Source organism: Apis florea, unplaced genomic scaffold, assembly GCF_048593485.1.
Source record: "Apis florea isolate Af1SG1 unplaced genomic scaffold, ASM4859348v1 contig_3772_pilon, whole genome shotgun sequence".
NCBI classification, from domain to species: Eukaryota; Metazoa; Arthropoda; class Insecta; order Hymenoptera; family Apidae; genus Apis; species Apis florea.
Genome location: NW_028256845.1, coordinates 773,649 through 799,337, shown reverse-complemented (window position 1 = coordinate 799,337; position 25,689 = coordinate 773,649). Strand labels below are relative to the sequence as shown.

At 30.5% G+C, this 25,689-nt stretch overlaps 2 protein-coding genes across 8 annotated transcripts in view; one reads left to right on the top strand and one right to left on the bottom strand.

Annotated features, from left to right (window-relative positions):
* LOC100865374 (uncharacterized) overlaps window positions 1-12,053 on the bottom strand; it is a 58,613-nt gene extending 46,560 nt beyond the window's left edge. For 2 of the 3 annotated variants that reach the window (XM_086915299.1, XM_003691317.4), the window contains exon 1: window positions 11,740-12,053. The gene's annotated coding sequence lies outside the window, so the exon portion shown is untranslated. The remainder of the gene's footprint in view (window positions 1-11,739) is intronic. The other variant, XM_012483293.3, reaches the window with a different exon arrangement.
* The window catches only part of Sytbeta (Synaptotagmin beta), a 119,788-nt gene that overhangs the window by 17,454 nt on the left and 76,645 nt on the right, over window positions 1-25,689 (top strand). For 3 of the 5 annotated variants that reach the window (XM_086915303.1, XM_086915302.1, XM_086915300.1), the window contains exon 2: window positions 18,636-18,738. The gene's annotated coding sequence lies outside the window, so the exon portion shown is untranslated. Of the gene's footprint in view, window positions 1-15,385; window positions 15,527-18,635; window positions 18,739-20,022; window positions 20,110-25,689 lie in introns of those variants that run through there. The other 2 variants (XM_086915301.1, XM_012495712.3) reach the window with 2 other exon arrangements.

Below are 25,689 nucleotides of genomic sequence, written 5' to 3'. Positions count from 1 at the left end.
ACATTCCTAATCATCGGTAAGCAATCTCATCGACATACAATTCCTGGAATATCATTTAATTTTGATTATCGTAAATTAATTATACGTCCATTTTGAAACTCATTATCATTATAATATAATTGCCAATTAATATAGTTTATCGTAACGATTATATCTCAAAATTAAAATAAGAGACAGGTAATTTTCGCGAAAACGACTAACGACTCTTGGAAAATCATATATCACCTATTACAAAAATTTAAATCAAAATCTACTAACTACTTTTCTCTCGGTTAAGCCTATGTTATATTTCGATGCGATCCGACGTCTTGAACGCTAGTCTCCGAGGGTTTAAATTTATCGACAATGGGTAATACGATGCTTACATACTTGGTCATATGCATGCTCGCTCATGTACGTACCTAGGAAATTGTCGAATATATCTTCATATATATATATATATCTATATACATATCTCTATGTTCAACCTTCTCTCTCTCTTTCTCTCTCTCTCTCTCTCTCTCTCTCTCTCTCTCTCTCTCTCTAATTCACTCACTTGCTCACGCACTCCCTCTCTCTCTCTCTTTTCCTATAACACGAAGCGATAGACGAAATTGGACAACGAACGTGATTCGATACTAATCGCGAGGAATCTAATCGTACGCAACTCAATTGAGATCTTTCGAGATCGATCGTATCACGTCATGCAAAATTGAACGAAAACGACGGCAAGGATGGCGAAGATCGATAGAGCGGGGTCATAGGTGATTGCACGGTGAATAGATAACGTAATTACCATTCGTATTATTATCGTAATTATTATCGTCACGATGACCACGATCCACACTCGCGTACACCCGCGTCTCTCTATAATATAGTACGCGGCGCGCATAATATTGCAGCTAAATTAACGTTGCCTTGGTAATTAACGTTCCTTCGTGGAATTTGGTTGAAGTTATGCGGCCCAGGCGTCGATTGGTCACCGATATAAACCCTCGAAAGGGAGATACATACGTGTCTTCATACTTGGTGAAATGTATTATTAAATCATTCTTAACATCTTTGGTTTGTGGTAAATACTTTAAGCAGAGGGAGAGACTGATTGGCCAAACGAATTTCGTCGTTTAGCCGAAAGATTTATCTTTCGTATCGTCATCTATTACGCAATGTTTCGATGACGAAAAAGTTTGAGATGATTTTATCGTGTTATTTTAAGAAATTGATCTTTAAAGTTTAAACTTGGAATAGAAGGGTTCAATTTGGATCTTGATTCGTATCTTTCGGTTTTAATTTCTTCCAGGGTATTAAGCATTAATGAGGATTTGTTGGTAGATGTAACATTGCATATGTCCTTAATTTGGGAAAGCTGCTCCATAATTGCCTACTCCAGTTTAACACGAAATCTAATACTCGGCGTGGGTTTAGGATCAGAGTGCACCGCGGTTGAATTAACATTTCAGATGGTCAGATAAGACAATTTCACGACTGAATTGTGCAACTATGATAAGAAATGGAAGAAATCAAGAGCGAGTTTCTCAAAAGAGGAAGAAAGTTTCTATCTGCTAATAATATCCATATTTCGTCAAATATACATTTCAAAATTCAAATAATTTGATTTGAAATCTTGTCTTGTTTCTATACAAATACAACTTGTAGTTAAGTTTGAATTGTAACAAATGTTACAACTGAAACGAAGCTTTCAGCTCATAGATAGAAAAGAAAGAATAGTATAGTGAAAAAATTCGTGCATTTTGATGACGAATACAGGAAAATATATAAAATAAACAATTTTCTTTCTTCCACCGAATGATATTTCATACTTTCGTCGGGCTATTTACAAATAGAGTTCAACTCCTTACATCAAACTATCTGCAAACAATGCACCTGCATAGAATGGCAAAAGTACATGTGGCACAGCAGGAGGTTTCGAGGTGCAGAGATAACGTTATTATAGCATTCACGAAATCGTAATTGCAAGCGCAACACGCGAGCTATATCTTTCGAGGTGGAATCACTAGGGATTATTGATAGTCGGACAAAGAAATGTTGAAAAACAATTACACTGTGATTGATGCGATTATGGAATGGACAATGGCTAATTCAAACGACCGGCTTAGATTAAAAAGAAAGAAAGATTGTGCGTGTATCTCAATAATACAGGATATCTTTTTCAGCCGCGCAAAACAGCAAACCGTTTCATTCATTCGTTCTAATATACGGTTTTCATATTCCATTGTTCGAAGAAATTTAATCTTGCCAGAAGCGTTAATTAAAGTTCAAAATAGAAGGTTATAATCGATAAAGAATAAAAAATAGAAAGTTTTTTTTTTTTGAATCGAGTTTACGTTTCTTTTAAATCCAACGAAAAGAGTAAAATTATTATATTTGTCTAGAAATTATATTTCGTTTTTACTTTACTCCAAAGCACGTTTATTATCGAATATTTTATCCTAGTTTGAATTGCGCGTATATACTACATACACATACGTATATACGTAGTTATACAGTCAGCCATAAAAGTTTTATATACAGTTTTTAAAAAGTTGTGTTTATCAAAGTCAATTCTACGCGTAACGAAACTTTAGTATAATAATATTGCATAATAAGTTGTATTTCTCCAGCCAAATATCATATTTCGAGAGAATGAAATTATTTTTTCCAAAATATGGCTAACAGCCAGTGAAATAGAGTTTAAATTTTAATGCCTCTACCATTGTGTTGTAATTTTCATTGATCATGCTGGATGAATTTCCTCGTTAAAATAATATGCGAAACTTTTGTGACTGACTGTATAGGTATATTTTATATATATATTATATATGCGTATATGCGTGGGTACAGGTATACAACGTATCAATAACGGCAGCAAACGTAGTTTGTGCGTCGCCTCGCATGCAAAACTGTATTCGTCGATAGAATTCGAGCGGAAGGGTTGCAACCACCCCTCGATCGGACAGACTTCAAGATTGGCTGCTGTACGGCGATAACGTCATTACATTTCTCTCGCGTTCGTGGCCGATGTCGTGGTATAGGTACGTGGTGTATAGCAGGACGCACGGGGCGAAAGTATGCAAGGAATGCCAAAAGTTTCGTTACAAGAGCGCGAAAAGAGCGTGGGCCGCGTTCTGGTTTCAGGTCCTGACATTTTGCGCTGACCCTTGCATGGAAGATTAATTTCACGGGTGAAAAGCTCGAATCCGAGAGATGTTGCACTGACCGGTTGAACGTCGTTCGAGGGAATTACATGTTAAAGTACGTCAATGTACTTATTATATATATATGTGTGTATGTACATATGAATTCGAGAGCAAATACGAGATAGAAGAAGTTTAAAGAAGAATATTTTCGTTATTCCACGATTGTAGTTATTCGAAAGTATCAAGAATTCTTTTATTCAGAATCTATGCTACGTACGTATGCGTTTCTTTTTTTTTTTTTAACGATCTGATTTTTTGATTATTCTGAATCGAGTTCAACGAATTCCCGTAGTAGTTCTGATTTGAATATGAGATTAGGCAAAGTTGATTTGGAAAAATTGGAATTCAATTTAGGTGAAAGCTCAAGTTCTCTTATCAATTTTTCTCGTTTGTCGGTGTTGGAGATATAACATTGAACGCCATGTTATATTTCTTGGTTCGTTTCGAATGAATATTTCATATACCATAAATGTTTAATTATTGATAAAGCAATCGTTTCACATCTCGTAAATGTTTAATTTCAATTAATGTGATATAAAAATATTATTACGTATTTTCGTATTTTCTATTTATTAAAATACATCGAATCTACACCTCGTTGATTTTTCAAAAATCAACGTCAATCAGTTTTTTTTTTAATTTGATTGAGAATTGAACGAAACGTTTCGTTAATCGATCAACCAACGTCAAGCGTTTATTGATAAATGAACCATGCTGATTTTCTACCTACATCCCTATGGAGTAATGTAAGATTATCAGTGTGGTAATTGGTGGTTAATTGGCGCACTAAATTTCTGCTTGCCCAATGCAGCGGCCGGATGAAACGGACTACGATATATAATGCCAATTATACTTGGCAACCGAAGTTAATGTAGGCCGAGGGTGTTAATGGGTTAATACCCGGTGGGAGTATGAAACGATGGGATGAACAATGTTCGTATACCGTTAAGTTCGTGAAAGTTCACGAAAGTGAAGCCCTCCCTCCGCCAGTTTCGTGCAACCCCGTTATTTACGTTCTTCCCTTGTGACAGCCCGGAAACAAAGTGGAGCGCAATAAAAGTTATCCGAATCTCGATCGATTTTCTTCGTAACCATGGGCCGATGTTGTTCGTCGTGCCAATGCTGCAGACACGTGGAACGTCCAACTTACCTCGAGACTTTCATTTACTTAGCAATTTGTTTTACGATTCTTCGACCAGTTTAACGATTTCTTCAATTATTTTAGAGTTTCATAATTTTCTTGAATGAAAATTCATCTCTTTCGATCAATATGAAGGTATAAATAATAAAAGTAAGGTATAAGTGAAGCGTGATGAATGTTGCGAAGGAAAAAAAGTACGAGTCGGTGAATCGAAATGGTTGGTACGTGATTGATATCCTTACGATTGGTTTAACCGGTTAAGCCGTTTAAGCCGCCAAAGAATGTCTTCTTCCTAGATTTGATATCTCGAGTTGGCTTTCTCTAGCGTATATCAGCCAGCTTGATAAATTACACACATTCTTCATCGATGCAAGCAAGAAGTTAGAAAAGTTTTATTTAGAAAAATTGCGAGAAAAGAAACTCGATAAATTTACAATTAAAATTTTCGCTTATCAAATCCATTATGATTATATACTAATTTATACACCAAACAATTATAGTGTACTTGATGGAACACGCAGAAGAACGCAATTAAAGATGCAATTAGATACGTATTCACGAAACAATGTCATGGTTGGTTCAAGATTAAAGATATTCGTTGTTAGATTAAGATACCATTATTTATGGTTTGTTTTTCCAGCTAGAAACGTTTCAAGTTCCGTGCAACGATATTTAAATTACTGTGCCACTAGGCCAAGTTTATCACAAAAGGTAGCCGGCTCGATATCGCTTATAGTCTGGGAAATACGGATTTACATTGGACGGTAGACATTTCTGGACTAGCAGGTGATTGAGGCCGTGTATCTGGCATTAGTAAACACTCGATCTCCCGTGCTCAGCAACGATATCGGACGTTTCCTGATTCTACTTTCGTAAACGAATGGACGACGGCCATTAACGCCGGCCGTATATGTGTCACGCGTGCAATGTATGCATAGGAAATGCATACACGGCTATGATACATGCACTGTATCGTCGTTTAACGAGCAATTCATGCTCGTGGAAATAGCTTTCCTCACGATGATACAATCTTTCGAACGTTTTTTTAATCTTTCGCCTTTCAACCGGTAAACGTGGCCATTTACTCGTTGCGTTTCACGTGAAATAGCGTAAAATATTGAATAGAATAGAATAGAATATAAAATGTTAGGTCGGTTGTTTTTTTCCGTCAATTATTATCGGACACGATTAAGAAAAAATCATATTTGTATACCGATAACAAATTTTATCGCCTTTCAATCGATAAATCGATGCGTTTTATGTGAAACAAGCGTAAAAAATAGAGTGAAATAAGGTATTAGGATGATGAGGTTTAAATTTTATTCTTTCAGTTCTCTTAATTATTATCAAACACAATTGAAAAAAAAAACATATTGATAAAATATTGATAACTAAACTTTATACTGTAAATATTGAAATTTAATTTTCTCTTCTGCATGAGTTTAAAATAGGGGAAAAAATGTTGTAAAAGTTACTGGAAATATTGTACAAAAAAAAAAAAAAAAAAAAAAGAAGAAAAATATTTGAAGAAGGTCAAAAGTATCCTCTATTTAAAATAATTTTTACAAGCCAAAATTACTTTAAATAGATTTTTTTTGTGCAAAAACAATCGCGACACATGTCGTTCAAAACGGCACCGCGTTGTAACAAGCAACGAGGAAGAATGATTTTTGACTTTTAACTTTAAATATATGTTGAAACACGTGCCGTTTACGTATAAATATGTATATAAATAAACTTTGACGTGCCCTTTAGTGACCTTGATTATTTGCAATTTCCATATGTCATTTTGATCTATGTCGAATTTTTCATCATTTCCCTGCTCATTTCTAAAAATTTCCAAACCTTTATTTCCGCTACTCTTTCCCCGATCGAGCTATCGAAAGGTCATAAAACAAATCGTGCAATAACGTGCGTATCATCGATAAAGTCTACGATTTTCATGCGGGAGATACGATTGATGTGCAAACAATAGGGTTGTAAATAGTGGTGGGTAAATTTATATGAATTTTTCTATCCATGCGTATCCATTGGCGTAGATTATATCGATTGGTCGATGGTATTCACGCGAAAAGAGGAAAGAGAGGAGAGAGAGAAAAAGAGAGAGAGAGAGAGAGAGAAAAATAAAAAGGAGTATATACAGGCAACTCTTCGATTAAGTTTGTTTTTTTCAGAAATTACCTGTTCCCGCAAAATATCGATGACTTTATTTGCCTGTACGTTTATAACAGGCCACCAATAATGGCCGGGATTTTGCGTGGCTGGTTATTAAAATTTGCTCGCAGCCAGGTGAAAATATTAGCACCCGAAACTTCTTGCCTCTTTGTTTTAAAAGTTCGGCGTGCCGCGGTTGAAAGCATTTATTTCCAGAAGTTCGCTTTTAAAAGGTGCAGAGAGAAACAAATTAAAGGATGGAGTGGCGCGGCAGTATATTATTGTATTATTCCCGCGGAATCGAAATTTAATTATCGAGGACGTAGCTCGCGTTGTACCATTGCTCGAGCACTTTTGAACAGTAGTGGGAAGAGTAATTCGGTAGGCCTCCACTTCCCTGGCTTCCATCTAATTACGAATCTTTTAGGGCTTGTATGTGACATTGAATTTGATAACCCACTTTTCACCCGGCACACCTGTTTCAAAGTGCTTCTAAAAAAAAAAAAAAAAAAAAGGTTCATTTCTCTTCGCGTAGGCGCATTTTTTAAATTCTCATTTTTAAAAGCGCACGAAAGCGTATCAAATATATTTTGGATTCTTTTAATCAGATATTTTATTCTACTTCTTTCAAAATTTTCGTTTCGTTTGAACGGTGAATCGATGAACAGACAAAGTCTTGATTTTTTATTCACGTAATAATACTCATAGATTATTCACGGATATTTCAATTATTAGACATTTTAAAGAAAAAAAAATATATATTTAAAAAATTTTCTTATCCTTTTTGAAGATAAATTATTCATAATATCATCAATTTTTAATCTTTATTTATCGACAAATTATTATTAAGCACAGCGCCACTTAGTGCTACTAAAAAAAACTTTAACTTTACGCGAACCACCCTTTCGATTTTGCATACAAATTGCTTCCAGCAAGCAAAACTAGAAAACATTCCATTCATAAATCCTCCCTCTCTTTTGCGTTAGAAGTTCACGAACGAAAGGTTGATCATGAATCGAGAGAGGGAATCCCAACTTCTCTCCCAACTTCATCGATCTCAACTTTTCCTCAACTTCATCGATCGAGTGTAAGTCAACCGAATTACCTACCGAGTAAATTGATCATAAAAAATTCTTCGAGCTACTTAACCCTGATGCTCAATGCGTACATGTCCGTGAAAAAGTATGCATCTCTCGTGTACGTGTGTGTGTGTGTGCATGCATATGCAGGGAGGAAAGGGTGTACAGTTAAAACGCAGTGCAGTAGATCGAGGGAGCTTATGACGCGCAGCACGTTTGCAAGGTGTGCAACCTTGTGCCAGCTGTACTCACATATACCAAACTTATACATGTACGTACGTACGAAATGGGCGCAGCTGGCTTAACAAAGGGTGTATGGATAATATCGTTTGCGCTGCTTTGCACTCGAGCTCGACATTCGTCACAGCCAGCAGATACATTTTCGTGGGAATCACAACTTTTGCGATTTCTTTTATTCCCTTGCGCCCATTGTCGCTTATACTTCTCTATCGAACTTTCGTATCTCTATCTTCCCCGCTATTTATTTCGCTCTCCCTCTATATTTTTCCATTTCTTTCTTTCTTTTTTTTTTTTATTTTCCTCGTGGGCGTCGATCATCCTCCAACCAGTGATTTTACTTTGGAGAAAAAAGCGTTTGCCGAGCAACCATTCCGTATCAATGAAATGTTCGCTTTTCCCTTTCCAAGCTTACAATAACGTTCAAGAAAAATATCTACTGTTCTCTCTTCAAGCTCTCACGAGTTTCATTTCTCCGTATTTAGATGTCGGTTTTGATAGTAATAATAAACGATGGTAAATTGGTAAACCGTTTTCGTTTGGTAGTAACGAATATTTTTTCATGCTTTATCGATGCTCTTTTATCTCTTTCGTATATTTTGTGGTTCTATCTGCCTTCGTTTTCCAGCATTAATCTTACCTAGTGGCATTCTTCTTCCTGTCGTTTCATGAATACGTTACTTTTTTCGGCGTAGAGGGAGATGAAATTCGTTGCAGCGCGATCAATGTCGTTACATCAGAAATTCGAAATGAACCGTGATCATCTATGCTTCAACTTCCGCGTAAAAGTCTAATCTATCTTTTCTGCGTCCTTTCATCGCATTTTTCTTTCCATTTATATATATCTTCGTAAAATTTTGTTCCATTCACGACGATAGACTCGTTTAAATATTTAAATTCGCGCTCCGATTCTATTTTAAACTTGATTTTTCGAAAATTGTACCATGCAAAGTGTCCTCGAATACGCGTATCGAGCGTTAAAAAGAAGCATTGATCGGTGTTGATCGAACAATTAGGAATAAGCGAGGGATGAAAAAAATTCGCATCGAGGAATCTTTGCCGCGTAGGACGAAGATCGGTATTTTTTCGTCGATATTTCGCAATTTCGACGAGGCGCGGCCTTGCATTTCTCTCCTTTTGTGAATTGCTCGTGCACGTGAACCAGCTGCGCGAGACGTCATATGCCGTCCTCTCGGGGATGAGACGGATTTTCTTCCTTTTTAAAATCATTTAGGTCGTGGCACGACAGCGGCGTACTCATGCTGACGAGATATCGAGTTCAAACGACCCTTGAGCTCAAACGTTCGGTCGATCCATCTGACGAGTGTACACGGATGTAGACAGGCGAAAACAAAAAAAAAAAAAAAAAAAAGTGGTTTTCAAATCACGAATTGGTTTTACGCCACGCCCGATCGAGTTTGAAATTTAATCGGATGCGCTGCAAATACGCACGGCTCTGCTTTTGCATGTATTGGCCATTGTTTTGCATTTTATATCTTTAATTCGTGTGTAAACGTTATTACTCGTGATAACGTTTGATTTGATTGGTAATACACGCCACACTGACATTTGTTAGTTCGTCATCGATCAGGGAACATCGAAATATTGTTCGCTCGAAACGTATCCGATCTGTTTTATCTGTAATTTTTGTTCGATCGTTATTTTAGGAAAATTTTATTTCTAAAATTATCACAGGCTTGGTACAAAAATACGATGTTTCTTGAGTTGCAATTGTGTCGCTTTGAGTAATAGCCGTTGGCAAAGAAAGCGGGATAATATTAAATAGTAGGTCAGTTCTGTGCTGCGTCGAATAAAAAAAATTTGTTTTATTACGATTGTTATTACAATTTTTTCTTCACCGCCATTGGAATTTTTATATCCTTTTCCCTTTGTTCAACATTCAACTTTTTAACATTGAAGAAATTTTTAACCGTGTGTATATTTTTTAAGCATATCATTTGAAAAATTTCGCTTCTATCCAATATTACGTAAACGGAAACGAAATCTGTAGATGTATTTACTTAATACTTCGCGTTTGATTGCGTTACGAGATACGTTTTTTTTAAAACTTTCGACTTTTCGACGAGAGGAAATGTTGGAAACTAATATTAACTCTTTCACATACTCGAGCACGTTTTTTTGATGGATGAAAGTATGATAAAATATTCGAATCAATCTAATCGAAACGTTCATCGCGAGTATTCGAAGAATTTAATTTGAAAATGAAGCATATTTTTTGCCGCTGGAATTAAAAAAAAAAAAAAAAAAAAAAGAGATAAAAAAAAAGGAAGCACGGTACAGTCTCAACTTCCACTTTCCAGCTTTAAATCCGGGAATTCACGCGTACGCTACTTTTTTCCCTAAATATCGATCCTATTCGGTCTGACTAGGCCATAAACTTCGCTATTCCGCAAGATGTGTGCTTACCTTTCGGCTCTCAGTTACCAAGTTCATTGATCGAGATAGAAGAGATTTTGAACGGTGCCAAGGTGGAAATGAAACTACGGAATGGAAGAAATCTTGAAAAGAAGTTGATTAGAAACGCGTTCTATCGAATAAAGAAAAGATTCATCCATTTAATTTCATTCGATCAATCAGTTTGCCCAAGAAATTTTTATTGGACGTTTAAAAAAATAAAGTGTGTCAATCATCGATTGTTATCTCCGTCAAAATTCCTGAATATTTTTATTTATTGTTCATCTTCTCATTTAATTCTTTTTATAAAATTTCTTATTAATCTTCAAAATATATTTTGAATAGATATATCCTTAAATATTATTTTTGTTAAATTACGATGGTGATTTTTTAAAAAAATTCTTTTATCCGAGGAGTTTATAAATAGAGAAAACACTCAAGAATAAAAGAAATCTTCTGTTTCAGAGAGTATCGTTATCTTGAAGTACCGAGTGAATACATACATTAACCTTATTAATGTTTACCTTGAACTTCACTTTTAGAAACTGTTACACAATGGCCTTTGTGCTTCTAGGAAACAGTTATATTCAATTCTTGCATGATAGAGAATAATTTTTTCGCAGGGTTTTTCCGTACGTTCACACAAACTTTCGATTTTCTCGTAGAAATGCTCGTCATAAACATGCATTTCTACATATTTACCTTAAAAAAAAAAAAAAAAAAAAAAAAAAAAAAGAAATATTTGAATTTTCACCAAATATTTGAATAGATATGTACACAGGAATCGTGCGTTGAAAAAGTTTTTCGATAATTCACAATTAACGAGTTCAATTAATTCCAATTGAAAAAAAAATTACACCGAAAGAGTGATCAACAAGGAGCAAATTGCTCGTAGAATATTCATACGGTTCCACAGTTTAAGAAGAAAGGAGAACAGAAATCACTTGATAGAAGTGGTGACCCGAACAGAGACGTTCCAAAGTGTCGTCCTGTTGGCGAGAAAAAAAAAAGCGGCCTGGCAACCCTCATCTGGTGCTCTTACCGACCGACTCGCGCACGAAAAGAAGAATATTCGCCACGAGGTCACGTTGCATCCCCTTTTCCATCCGCTGTCGTTACAATGTATGCGCATTTACGTATGTGCGCGTGTCGTCGCGTTCGTAATCACCCCATTTCACGGTTAATCAGCCGAGAGGCCGGAAGACAGGGAAGGTCAGAAAAGGGAGAGGTAAAAAAGAGAGGGAAGATATCTGGGAAAGAAGAGTGGAGGAGAGGATGAGAGGCATAAAACGAAGAGAGGGACGAAGATGCGGAGAAATGGAGAAAAAATTGTTACAGAGAAAAGAGGCCATCGATACAAAAGGAGAAAGCGAGGGAGGACAACGTGAACGATAGATAGAATGACAGAGAAAGAGAAAGAAGAGACAGAAAGAGAGAGAGAAACGGAAAAGGATTCGTGCTAGTTAGAATAGTGTACGTATAACGTGTAGCAGAACATAGCCGAATATCACGGTTAAGTGCTCGATATATACCGCACCTGATCAATTAAGCTGGTAATCACGCCGAAATCACTGGTTAGGCTGCCGGCACTCATCCACCTCTTTCACCACGATTATCTCGTGTATCGTTCGATCGGCCTACGATTCTCCCTTCTGATCAACGCCGCCAACATTTCTCCCACGTTTCGTTTCACACGGTGCGCTCTTTTCTTTTCTTTTTTTTTTTGGTTTACACGATGGAACGGATAAACAGGTGGAGCCTGTCCCGAGAAGGGAACAGTCCGCCGAGAAGGGTGACCAGCACGGTCGAAACGAGCCTTCGACCCTAGCGAGTCTCGCTCCTCGCACGACTGACTGAAGCCTAGAATCGAGGCTTGCAACCAACCCCCAAACCTCTCACCCCTTTCAACCGCTGGGGAGGCCACGCAAGTGGCGCCACGAGCTTGCAAAAGCTCACCTCACCCCTCTACCATCTCTACATCCCACCATCGAACGCTGCTCTTATCTACGGGGTGGCGCGCGCGGTTAAATTCTTGCATCCTTGGGATCTTGATGCTGGCACGGTTTAGATTCGTCGCCCGGTTACCCCGCAGGTTTTAATTTCATTCGAGCGCGCCGTCTCTCTCCGTGCATTCGCGGTATCTTCATTTCAACCGGCAAGAAATATTTTTCCTTTTTTTTTCCTCTTTTTTTTTTTTTTTCCTTTTTTTTTTCTTATTCCATTTTCTATTATCGCAGGTTTATTCGGTCGTTGATTAATTTTTAAAAGAAATCCTTCGGTCTTTTTATTATCAGAGGCAATTCGCGGAAAGGAAATATATTGTAATTTCTCTTAATTCCGTTCGTGTTGTTGATGATTATTAACTGTGTTTCGTAATTAGATCGATAATTCTTATCTGATACAATATTCATCCTTCGCGTCTCGTTGATAAGATGTCAAATTGATTTCGAGGAGATGCTCTATAAATGTTGTTTAACGGACGCTTGACACGAGTATCGGCTGATGATTGTTCGAGAATTGTATCACAATTAACGGGTTCAAGTGATAGCTCGTATTCACGCTACTCGATGTCTATTGCACGTTACACGTTCTCAATTTCCTTCTCGTTTTGTACGAGCGAATTCGTCCCGTGGAACAAAGATATCGAGTGTTTGCTCGAAATATAAAGGGATAAAGGGAATTTTCACCAAGTTTACACTTGCGTTCATTATTTGACGGTGGAACAAAGCTCAGTCGGTAATCAAATTGCGCGTATCTCATGCACGGTTTTCTTGAACCCTTACTTTTTCTTCACCGTTTTCATTCAACCACCACACTTTCGACGTGTTCCTTTCTCTCGCCTCTTTCTTCCAGGAGCAACCACCTGTAACCCCCTGGAGACAGACGTACGTTTCAAAGTGCAACCCCTCTCTTTCCATCTTTCCCCGGCAACCCCTCTAGACTTAGCCTTGACGGCCTTTTTCTCTCTCTTCATCGACTTGATCGTCAATCGTAACAACCGATCCATCAAAAGACGAGCAGTTATGTTCTCTTTCTTACTCGTGTACACCTTTCTCTTTCTACTCATAACACTTCTATCGATATTTCTTTGACAAATTTTAACAAATTATAGTAGCTTGCAATCTTATGTCGATTTAAATTTAATATTGTATTTTATTGTTTAATTTTAATTTTATAAACTTATAAAATTTATAAACTTTATATTCTTTTAGTTTTTTATTTTCTTTTATTTATTTAATGCAGCACTATAGTTTGATAATAAATATTATATTATGCAATTCACATTACATATAGTATCTATTATAATTTATTAATTTATTACTAATTTATAATGCTATAATATATGCATGTGCTAATATTATAGAAATTAAAAATTCTAGGAATTATTTCTTTTTTTTTTTGTAATTTCAAATGTTTCTCTTATACGACACCACAGTTTCAACTTCTTTCGATTGATATGTCCATTATTCATTTTTATAAAATTAAAAAAAATATGTCGAAAAATGTTGATGTTTGGTGAACAAAAACGATATTCTTCAATCTGATTTCCATTCGTTTTACGATACACGGTTAAATCGAGAGAGAAATATCCGATAAAAGTCGCAAAAAATGCTTCATTCAACATGCATATCGAAATTGAAGAATTCTGATCCCGATGCAACGTCGTATTAATTTTAACGAGTCATATAGATTTAGCTCAAAGCGTTCAATAATAAAAACCGTATAACAGAAAGTAACTTCGTTTAAATATTGTGTTAACAGAATAAACGTAACGAATGTTGATGTTTTTAATTAAAAAATATAGTAATAGAAATGCAGAAATGGAATGGACTGGAAACTTCTTCAAGGAAAAATTGGATAAATAATATATAAAATAATATTCTATATAAAAATAAAAAAATTACCTTTTCATAAAGATCAAAGGAGAATAATTTTTTTATTGATTTTTCCTTTTTTTTAAATATAATAGTTAAAAAGAAATTTGATATATAAAAAATTAGAAAAATAAACTTAACAAGTTTCAAGATATAATAGTTTAATTACGTTAAGAGAAATAAAATATAATAAAATATTGAAAAATATCTAAAACTAGAAAATGTTTCATCAAGATTTTTGTAAAATGTTGCAAAATTTTAATTTTTTGACACATAAAATTTATATTGAGCATATTATACAAGATGTTTCTAGTATATTTATCATACTGTTTATATATCTGGAAATCGATTGCTCAAACAATGTGAAATGATCTTATTTGAATGAAAATATTCGAAAAAAAAAATTCGGTCATCTTTTGTTCTTAATAAGTTGATTTCAAGATATAATAAATAAATGAAAATTTCTCGAAAACTGATTTTTTTTATCCATTGTTATGCCTTATATTTTTTGCTTTTTTTTCTTCTATATATATCTTCATTTTATTTTATTATTTAAAACAAACAAATTGATTCAATATTAAAACAAGAAAATACTGCATTTAATATCAATAAAGTAAGAACAATATATTTAATACATTATAAGTATATTTTTATAATTATCAAATCAATGTTTCGTATTTTAAAAATAAAGAAAAAGTTAATAAAATAGTATGAGAAAATATATTAATATACTTTCGTAATAATAATTTTATATTGAAATAGTTTTATTATAATTTTCTACATATTTAGTTGTTAAAAAATAGAATTCTTGATTCGATAAAATAACTTATATGATACAACTTTTTTTCGATCAACATACAATAAATAAAAAATATAATTCAAAATTTTTTGAATGTATTTAAGTATACAATTAAAAATTATAATATTTAAATATTTTATATTAATAAAATATTAGAAATCTATTTGCGCCGCTATCGATATCGATGCGTGCGACTTTGCTCGCTGTAGGACGTCGAGTGGGGGAACGCCACGATTCATAACAGTACCGTCCGTACCGTAGATATGTCGTGCTTCTGTTTCTCCTATATAATTTAAAATTGTGCGTAAATAATTTTTATTAAAATTTAATAATTTTTATTAAAAACTTATTTTATTTATTATTTATAGTAAATACATATGTTTGTGAATATTTAAAATATATTTTGACACGAATTAAAATATATTTAGTCGTAATTGTTTATATTCGTTTTTTATTATTCATTTTTTATTCGCAAATGTTTAGAATGTGTGAGAATGTTATGTTTATTTGTGAATATTTATAATATGTATTTTTATTTGAGAGATTTCGTATGTTTTTACGATGTGAATAATTTCGCGGATCGTTAAAATAATTTTTAATCGCGAGGAAAAAAAGGAAAGCAGTCAATTATTAAGTGTTATCTACAAATGGTAAGTCGCATATTTTTTATATTGATAAATAGTTATTGGATTTTTTATATGTATAGTAATATACGTATATACGTGTACATTAATAATTTAACAATTTAATATTGATCATAAATTTTTATTAATCTTTCGTATTAATAGTTAATACACAATTAGAAAATCAAATTATATAAACATAAAAAGAATTATAAATTTACTTTTAGTTGATAATTCATGTTATATTTATGTAAAAAATGAAAATTATAAAATAACAAAAATTATTCCATAGAAACAAAACAGCGGAAACTTGATTTATACGAAATAAAACAATAAAGATTTTTATCATGTTTAATTAATACTTCATGAACGTCAAAAATTAAAATATAATAATAATAATAATAATAATATAATAGTAATAATAATCGTGTCATTAATTAAAAGTAATTATGAAAAATCTTATTTTATTTGCAAATTAGCACAAAGCATATGCAATTTAGTAAGTAATATTTTATTTTGTGCCATTTTTTCAACTAAATTTTTAATAAGTTTTCTGTAGATTTCCTTGTCATTCAAATTAATATAATTATTAAAATTATCATTTGTTTGTGTTGCGTTTGATATAGTTAAAATTGTTTCTGTCTGTGTACTGACAGATTTTTTTTGGCAAAAACTTTTTTGAAATTTTATTGATTGGTATATTGTTGTACTTTGATTGTACATTGAAACTCTTTTAGAATAGTTATTCTTTATTTTATCTTTTTTTCGTGATTTTAAGTTATAACTCTGATTATTGCCATTCCATGTATTACATGTATGATTTGCTTGTATTATTATTCCACATTTTGAACAACGTTCGCAGATATCGCAAAATTCATCTTCTTTCAATGATTTAATATATTTTTTAGAGTATGACATCTTTGATACTAAAATAAGAGGAAGAATTAGTTAATCTTAAACTTAAAAAGATTTTAATATTTTAACGTTTAATATTTAAAATAGTCATTCGTAAAACTTATTATTTTTTTGATATATTTATTTTCCAAAATATTGATTTAAAAATAAAAAGATATTACGCATTTTATTTTTCATTAATATTTTATCTCTTAATAATAATTTAAATATATTATCCATAACGATTGAAAATTTTATTAATAGTAAAAATTAAGAATATTTATTTTTTTTTATTATTTTTTCGTTAATACATTTATTATTATTAAAATTTCATTTTTTCTTTAAAACGAGAAATATATATTTTTTTTGTCAGTAATCAAAAATTTAATCGAACCAATTCATAGTCAAAAATCAATAGATATCGATAGTAAATATCTATCAGCGGAATAAATTAAAATTTTATTTATAAAAGAAAAATATCTTGAACAATTTAATATTTAAAAGAAATTAATGGACATTTTAGATTTAATTTTTTATTCTTAAACAAATTTTTTAGACTTTGTTATTTTACAAATAAAATTTTTGCAAGATATTCGAAACTTTATATATTTCTGCAGTCAATCAAAATGAAATAAAGTTATATATTAGTTATGCAGTAACTTTAGTAATTATAGCTTATAGTTATAAAAAAAAAAGTCAACCAAGATTAATTGTTATTTAAATCTTATATTAATAAATATTATATAAATCGTCAAGTAAGATGCCGATGAACTTTTTTTTTTTTATTTTCATTGACAAAGCTAATAATTATAATCTTTTATTAATAACATTAATATAACTTATAATCATGTGTTTCATTGAAACCATGTGCTTTATTGAAGCCACGTGCTTACATTTGGTTAGAATTGTATCGATTTCGTTTTATTGAAATTTTAATAGAAATTAATAATAGAAATTAAATGAAAATATTTGCAATGTATATATAAAATAAAAAGTGTTTAAATTTACCTTTAATATCCTATGATTTGATCTTTATTATAAAATAACAGCATCAAAATGCAATAACTACTTTGCATGTATGATGCTTATTGTACTCATTATCCTTAAGAAGTGAAGTACAAACAATTTCATTCATTGCGTTGAACACCATCTATTGAGTAACAGATACATAAGATTACATTTCTAATTCTCAACAGATAACTCAGAATCCTTTTATTGTATGATTTTTGATCTACAAATTTTTTCCTTTAATTTCAAATTTAATATTTAGTTTAGGTTTGACGAATAGATTTAATTTTTAGATAAAATAAACAATTTATAACATTTTTCATTATTATATTAGTTATTTTAAATTGCTGTTATATTAATTGGATTTGTCATTTTATATAATAAGTAGTTGACTTAATATTTTTATTAATTTGTAGTATTTTTCATTATTAATAAAATGTTAAGTGATTATATCATGCTATTATATCAACAAAAAATGCATTATCCTATTTATAGATTGATAAATTATACGTCTTGTTAAACATGATATACAATATTATGACATAATATCATGACGTGAATTAATATTTACGATTAATTGTAAAGTTAAATCTTATTACATTATCATTCTCACTAAATTCCCATTTGATTTCATATTACATATATTACAAATTTGTATTATTTTTACAATAAAATTATAATATATATTCCATTCTAAATTAGTATCGATAAATATCGATTATATTTATCACAAAATTATAAATATTATTGAATCAAGTATAAAGTATATAAATCAGGCGTTACGCAGATTACAATCCATATTAAATATTTAATTATTTTATCATACTTCAAAACATCTTTAAATTATTTTCTCAAGATTGAGATGATCTTAATAAAATCTCAATGTCAGTACCAAAGTTTCATATATAATAATGAAATGATCAATAGCAGATGTATCTGTTTTCAATTTATTCGTGGATTTTTGTCATCTATTTTTTTCATATATATAAATATTAAAATTTCATTCGAAACTCAAGGTTATTTCATTAGCATTTCCATGAAATTTTACTCATCTTGATTACAAAATTTCACTTGTTTGAAACGTTTCATTTAATTAGCATTTTTATGAAATTTGCATAGCGTTCTTCTAGATTCTTCTTTCATCATCACTGCTATTATTTTATTGTACCTTTCTTATCTAGAGCTATTATACTTGTCTGATGAAATAAATCTAAATTTTATTTTACTTTTTCAGTCAAATAATCTCCAGTATAGTGGCATACACAGGCTACAGAAGAAAACGAATGAAAAAATAAAATTCTGTTGTGGGAATCTTTGTGTACCAACAATGAAAAAAGGTGAGTGTAAAAAGGAGAATATAATTTTGCGAATTCTTTTAAAGATAGCTACTTCTTGGACATATTTTTATTAAAAATCATTTGGATAATTTTTACAAAATTAATAATTATTTTTTTTATCACAATTTCAATTCAATTATTATTTTCGTTATCCATTTTTGTATTCAATTAAAATTTTTTAATTGAATCGATTATTATACAGATTCAATTCCTAAAAAGATTATTCATTAATTTCAAAATATTAAACATAATAATTAATGTTATACGGGCAATCTGGACCAATAAGGAAGAAGAAGAAATTTTATTGTTAAATTTCCGAAATGAATTTTTATTCTTATTGAAAAAAGTTTTAAACAAATTTTTCACTTAATGATTATCTAAATATAAAATTAGAGATTTTTATAATTATTTTAAAACTTTTTTATTTTTTCAAAGCTCAGAATAATAAAAAGTTAAATGCGCGAATAAAAAATTCAATTATCGTGAAAAACTATAAAAATATTATTATTATTTTTCACTCTTAACATAGAATACCGAAAAAACTTAATTATCTTTCGATTTTACACAATTATTTCACTTTAAAGCGTAATTTATGCTATCATCATTCATCCTAAATTTTGTCATAGTCCAGATTATCCGTACGCTTTGTTCCACGTTGATTGACCTAACGTGATAAGCAGTAACGGATAAGCTCTCAATGATAAAGGTTGAATGTCGAGCAAACGTGGGGATCACAATGTCTGATCTCCCTTTTTTGACCTACAGGATCATCCAAAGAAAGACATCACCCTTTTTCTTCACTTCTGTCTTTCTCTCTCAAGGGATTCTTCACGTTTTTCCGCACGCAAACCCCACTCGCTTTCCTTCGACCGACCTATCGCGAGCCACCACCATCGAAAGGTGTTCAGTTCTCAGCGCGCCGTGACGCGAGCAACCACCGTATCTCACCGTTTCCCTTTTCGAGCATTCTGTCCTCTCTGGTCGATACGATCAATGAAATTTGTCGCGAATCCGTGAAATCGATCTACGGATGATCGGTGTACTGATTTACTATTTAGAAACAAATAGAGAGGATTTTTATCGACGATAAAAGATACAAGTGAAAGATCGATCAATCGTAAAAAACGTGATTATTGTTTTGATTTTGTGTTTTTTTTTTTCGCTTTACGTTACGTTATGGATTCAAGAACAATTAGGATCGAAATGTGGAATCGTAAAATAGAGTGTTAGAATAGAATGAAGATTTATTTTTCGATAAGATCGAGGATTTAATTTTGGTAAGAGGTTTTCGATACGCGCCCCTGTACGTTGACAAACGGATTCAACCTTGACGCGTTCCTCTGCGAATTGATTCTCCATTGAGACACAGCTGTAAGTACATTTTTCATATTATTTAAATTATTATTTTTTTAATATACACGTGTGTCAAACTAATTGTAAATTATTATTTAATTTTCCAAATTATAAATTAGTTAGAAAGAATTGGTTATTTTTACTTAAGATCAATTTCTTGCTAATAATTTTATAATTTGATTTTTACAATTTCTTTTCAAGATTTTGTTAAACTTCAAATTTCGTTCCCTAATATTTCGAATTTCTCAGAAAATTTTTCAAATTCAAGGATCTTATCTTTAAAATTTTCCCTTGCATAATTGCACACGAAACGTGAATAGTAACATAAACATTCGAAATTGCTTTGCATATTTTAAAATTCTTACATTGATTGCTTATTTCGCTCAATTGTGCGCTGTATCAGAGGAAATATCATTGCGTAATATAAAAATCTGGTCCTCGAAACTCACTATATTCCGATAACAAATCGTGGTTTGAGGAAAACTTTCACGCGAATCAATACTGCTTATCGAGTCCGCTGTGTAAACGATCCTAATCGTGAGTCACTTTGTGAAGGGAAAATTTCGATATACAGAAACGGTTTTAATGTTCATCTTGTTCGTATTTATTAACTTTACTCTCGTATCTTTCGTGCACGATTGCGGCTATTATCTCATTTATCTACTAAGCTTCTAAATACATAAGCTTCTAAATATTTATTGCGTACTTTATTTTTATGTTTTTATATTTTGTGGTACAGGTGATTGAATATTTCGAAATTGCAATATAGTAATGAAATATAATTTAGACTTTAGATAACTTTATAAAATTCTAAGAGACTTTTACGCATCATTGGAACGTAATGAGATTAGTGACAAGCTTTTTGAAGTCCTTATTGAATTTCATATAATTCGATACGAATGGCATGTTCAATGCCTACATAATATAGATAGCTTTATTTTTTTCGACGAAGTATTTTCTTTTATCATTTCTATATTTTATTTTATTAGTACAAAATTCTTATAATTATTTATTCATGATATAATGTATTTTGGTCTAATTAATTGTATAAATGGTATAATAAATACAATGCGAATACTTAAGCATTGTAATGTTGAAATATCATATACAAATACAAATTATTTTATGCAATCATTAAAACAGTAGTTTAAACAATTGAGATATTTTGTTTATTTTCAATTTTTTATATTATATTTATATATAATTATTTTTATATATTTATTTATTTTTTGAAATATTAATTGTTATGATAATATTGGAAATTAATATTTTTTTCGAGGAAATATAAAATAATTATATTGTACCCTATAATAGGAAATATTAATAAATTTGATTAAATTTTGTTCATTTTCGTTTAACTTTGATATCAGAATTTCTTTAAATTAAAAATTAAAATTTAATTTTTATCGATTCAAAACAAATTATATATTTAATGGTATTCATTTCATCAAATACATTTCATAATATTCTATTCTATTCACAAGTAAAAAGAAACAAATAAAAATAAAAATCGTAATTTCGATTATTTATGTAGTCTTTTTATTTATTCATTTATTTTTTAATAATCTTTTCTAATAATTTATAATATATATTTGATTTTGACGTAATATTAATAGCAAAAAAAATTGTATTTTCTATTTTATTATCTTGAATTCTCAGGAGATAGAGAAAAAAATGAATGAGTATAATGGAATGTCGGAACAAATGTATATGTAGTAATTTGCATTTCGCATTTCGACTTTAATTCCTAATGTTTCTTCTTTATTATTCTGTATAAAATGAATATAAAACATTTGAATTATTGTTTTTTTTCTTTTTTTTTTTTATATATATATTTTCATTTTATGCAAAAATTCAGTGATTACAAATTTTTATATTGTTATTATGTGAACTTGTTACGTCTTTCGATTCGTTTTCAATTTAATTGTGATTTTTTATCGCATATCAAACTTTTGAAATTTGAATATGTAATATGAAAAAAATCATAATTAACATGTTAAAAATTACAAATTCTTTTATATTTGTTAAAAGAAGATAGAAACTTCGGAAGAAACATGTTGTTTTTTGATTATGAAAAATTGTAGCTTGAAAATTTTAAAAATTCTACGGATATTATACACATAGATTTCTAACGAAACGTTGAACAAACCTGTTGCATGGAAAATTTAATCTGATTAGTTTAAAGAATGCTTTTATGTCATCTCTTTACAGTTCGATACTTTATTCCATTAACGTGTTAAAATCGAGTTATTCATTACACTACTGTATGTATGCATAATTTTATTAACATAATAAATTAATATATAAAACTGCTTTAATAAAAACTGCTTAAATAAACAAAGAGAAAATAAAATTCAGAAGAATTTTACGGTTCGTGTATTATGATTATTAAATTTTTCTATTTATACAAGCTTTGATATCAGATAAAATTATTTCTTTTTTTCTTTTTCGGAGTTATTTTGAAATTATTTTGATTAGAAAAAATAATCTTTGTTTAATAGACTTCCTTTCTCATTATCATCGTTTCAAATATTGAATTAAAGTATGATCTTCTTTCAAGGTTTTTTTTTTTATTTTTTTATGCATTTCTGAAAGTAGAAATCTCAAAGATTAAAGCTACTGCTACAAATATTTATTTTTATTTCTTCATTGATCAATATCAGAAATACAAAAGATCTTATTAATAAGAGAATAATTTTTCACTTCGTTTTAAAAATATTTTTTATATGCTTGTTATTTCACTTTAAATGGTTGAATAATTAGAAAAGAAACAAAAATTTCTCATTTTTTTCTCGAGAATATTTCATTTGATTATATAAAGTGACAAAATTACAATTTCTCGCAATATAATTCGCAAGATATTCCCCTCTCGACAATGATTTGTCACCGGTTCTAATCTTTTGTCACAGCCATTCTGATATAAGAACGAAATATTAGGGTATAAACGGTTCAAAGGAATGTGATTAAACGTTTCGAGTGACGTGAAGGAGAATTACATTATATTTATTGCCGAATGTTTATGTAAATTCGTATTTTTATTAATTAAATTAATTAAATAAATAGAAGCAAAAAAATAGAGACTTATTTTAACTGCTAAGTAATGTAACAATATTTTATTTTGAATATTTTATACATTATCATATATTATCAATTGCAATTTCTTTACACGCCAATTCTGACAGTGTTTTACAAGTTTTTTCGTCACCAATGAATGAACAATGTGTTTGTTTAATTGACGTGTGTCACGTGCAGTTGATATCGACGAAAACTGCACAGTATATACTGCACATAGGCGACATAAAAAAACAAAAAAGTAGAAATAAAGTTGTTTTGTCGTCACGATGTAGGAATTTCACAAAATGATCGAAATCATAGAATAGGGCATAGAAAAGAAATAATACAAAATTAATTTGATCGATTAATTAACTTGACTCAATGATTTAATTAAAAACACGTTCAATCGATGAAAAGAAAATATTCTTCTGCGTTATTCATTTTTTATATCCATTTTGTTTCAAAAATTGATGATCGTGTTGATAATTAAATGAAAGAAAATGTATTATTATTATTATGAATATAATTAAAAAAATTATTAAATTCTTTCAAAAAAATTATAATTTTGCTGCATATACATGATATATTTTTTTGATATATATATATTTTTATAAGTATATCAGTTCTTATTACTATATTAATCTATATTTTTGCACAAATAAATATTAAATATTCATTCAGAATTCTATCGTATTTCAATATATATTACATTTTATTTGGACATAAAGTTCTTTGATTGAAATCTTCAGCTTCAACTTCTTTGAGTAGATTCTGATTATAACATGCATTCGTGGTATTTGGTATTAGCATTGCTAGCTTGATGCAACGTATTTACGTATATATACTCGAATGAATATGTAGGCGTTTGCAAATTTTGTGTAATTATAGAAGTTCTGATATCACGCTCGTATTGATGTTTGCATTGGTGCATGTATTTTCTATGCAAATAAACAGTTTGATTAATAAATAATAAAAATCTAGAAATTATTCTTAATGTTTGAAAAATATTTTGGATAATTAAATCAGAAAATAGAAGATATTTAAAAATTATATTCCTCGTGTTAATTTTTAGAAAAGTAAAATGATACTTATGTTAATCTGTTTAATTAGTTACGTTTCTCACATTGATTTTCAGAAAAGAGTATCTTTTTATTTAATTTTTAAAAGAATTATTTACATTTACAAAAGTAAAGGAAAAATTAAACATCACAAGAGATATCTAGTTCAATCATTAACGCTTTAATGCATTAATAATTGTTTGCTTTTAGATGCTATGAAAGCGAAGACAATTGATAATAAACAAAATTGTTAATTACTTGGTGGTAAACGAATCACAATGAGAATTTATTGGAAGTTCTTTTTTATCGATACAATTACATTGTTTCGATTTATATTTTTTTTACACGAATTCTCTTTCTGTTTCCATTTTTCATTTAAACGAATTATTGAAATTGCGACGGAATTTAACAGATTAATAATTGCAAAAATTCAAATTAATCGTGTTTTAAACATAGAAGAGGATAGATATTACATGCTCATAAATATAAAGGAAGGGGAAATTGATGTAAAAGAAGTTTAATTTCTTTTCAAGCTCTTAAGTCAAGCATTTACGATAGTTATAATTTATAATAGAACGTTTTACTTTATTTACTTTGGTATACTTATTGTACAGACATATAGAACATCTAATTTAACTTACGTTTTTAATCGTAACTCGAATCAGCTCGGCAATTACACGAGGCAAACTCGTAAAACATTAAAGACGCGGAAGAGAGATGGGACAAGTTCTGAAACATAATTTCATGTTCGTAATTACGAGTTCTTATGCATCGTGCATATCTTGTATGTCATTATTCTCATTATGAACCGAGATGAATGTGTTTAAATCTTTGACGATCGATATCTTCGATTCAAAATAGTATTCTGGAAATGAATTTTATCGAACGATAGAAATTCATCGTCAATTCCAGTCTTCGATGTCATTTGAGAAATGAATTCCAGTCGAATAAAGCGCAATAGGATTTAAATTAAAAATCGAATAAGATAAAAAAAAAAAGGGAAAGCGAAAAAGAAATTGCAAATCCTTTGAAGAAACTTGAAAAGGATTTTTCCAATTGAAATTCGCAATACGTAAAATATTTAATTACAAAAAAAGAAAAAAAAGAGGAAAAAGAAAAGAAATTGCTGATCTTTTTACACGTGGAAGTTTACAGCTTCATCGATTGTTCCATCGTAGAAATTCATTTGAATCGTTCAAACATCAAATCACAAAGGCATCGTTATAAATCGAACGTAGGATCACAATGATGAAAGTGCAATAATATTCCTAACACCTTTAATCGCGGTCGGCTTATTGGAAATCGATCATTGCGGTCTATACATGGCGTATACATAAAGATGTATTTTACTATGAGTCTGTATTTCATCTTCTTCGTGATTATGCTTGTTCGAAAATTTATCGATCAATGAACGACAAATCGATTATCGATCTATTTCACGACACTTAAATATACGATACAATCGTTCTTAGAAAATATCGTACAT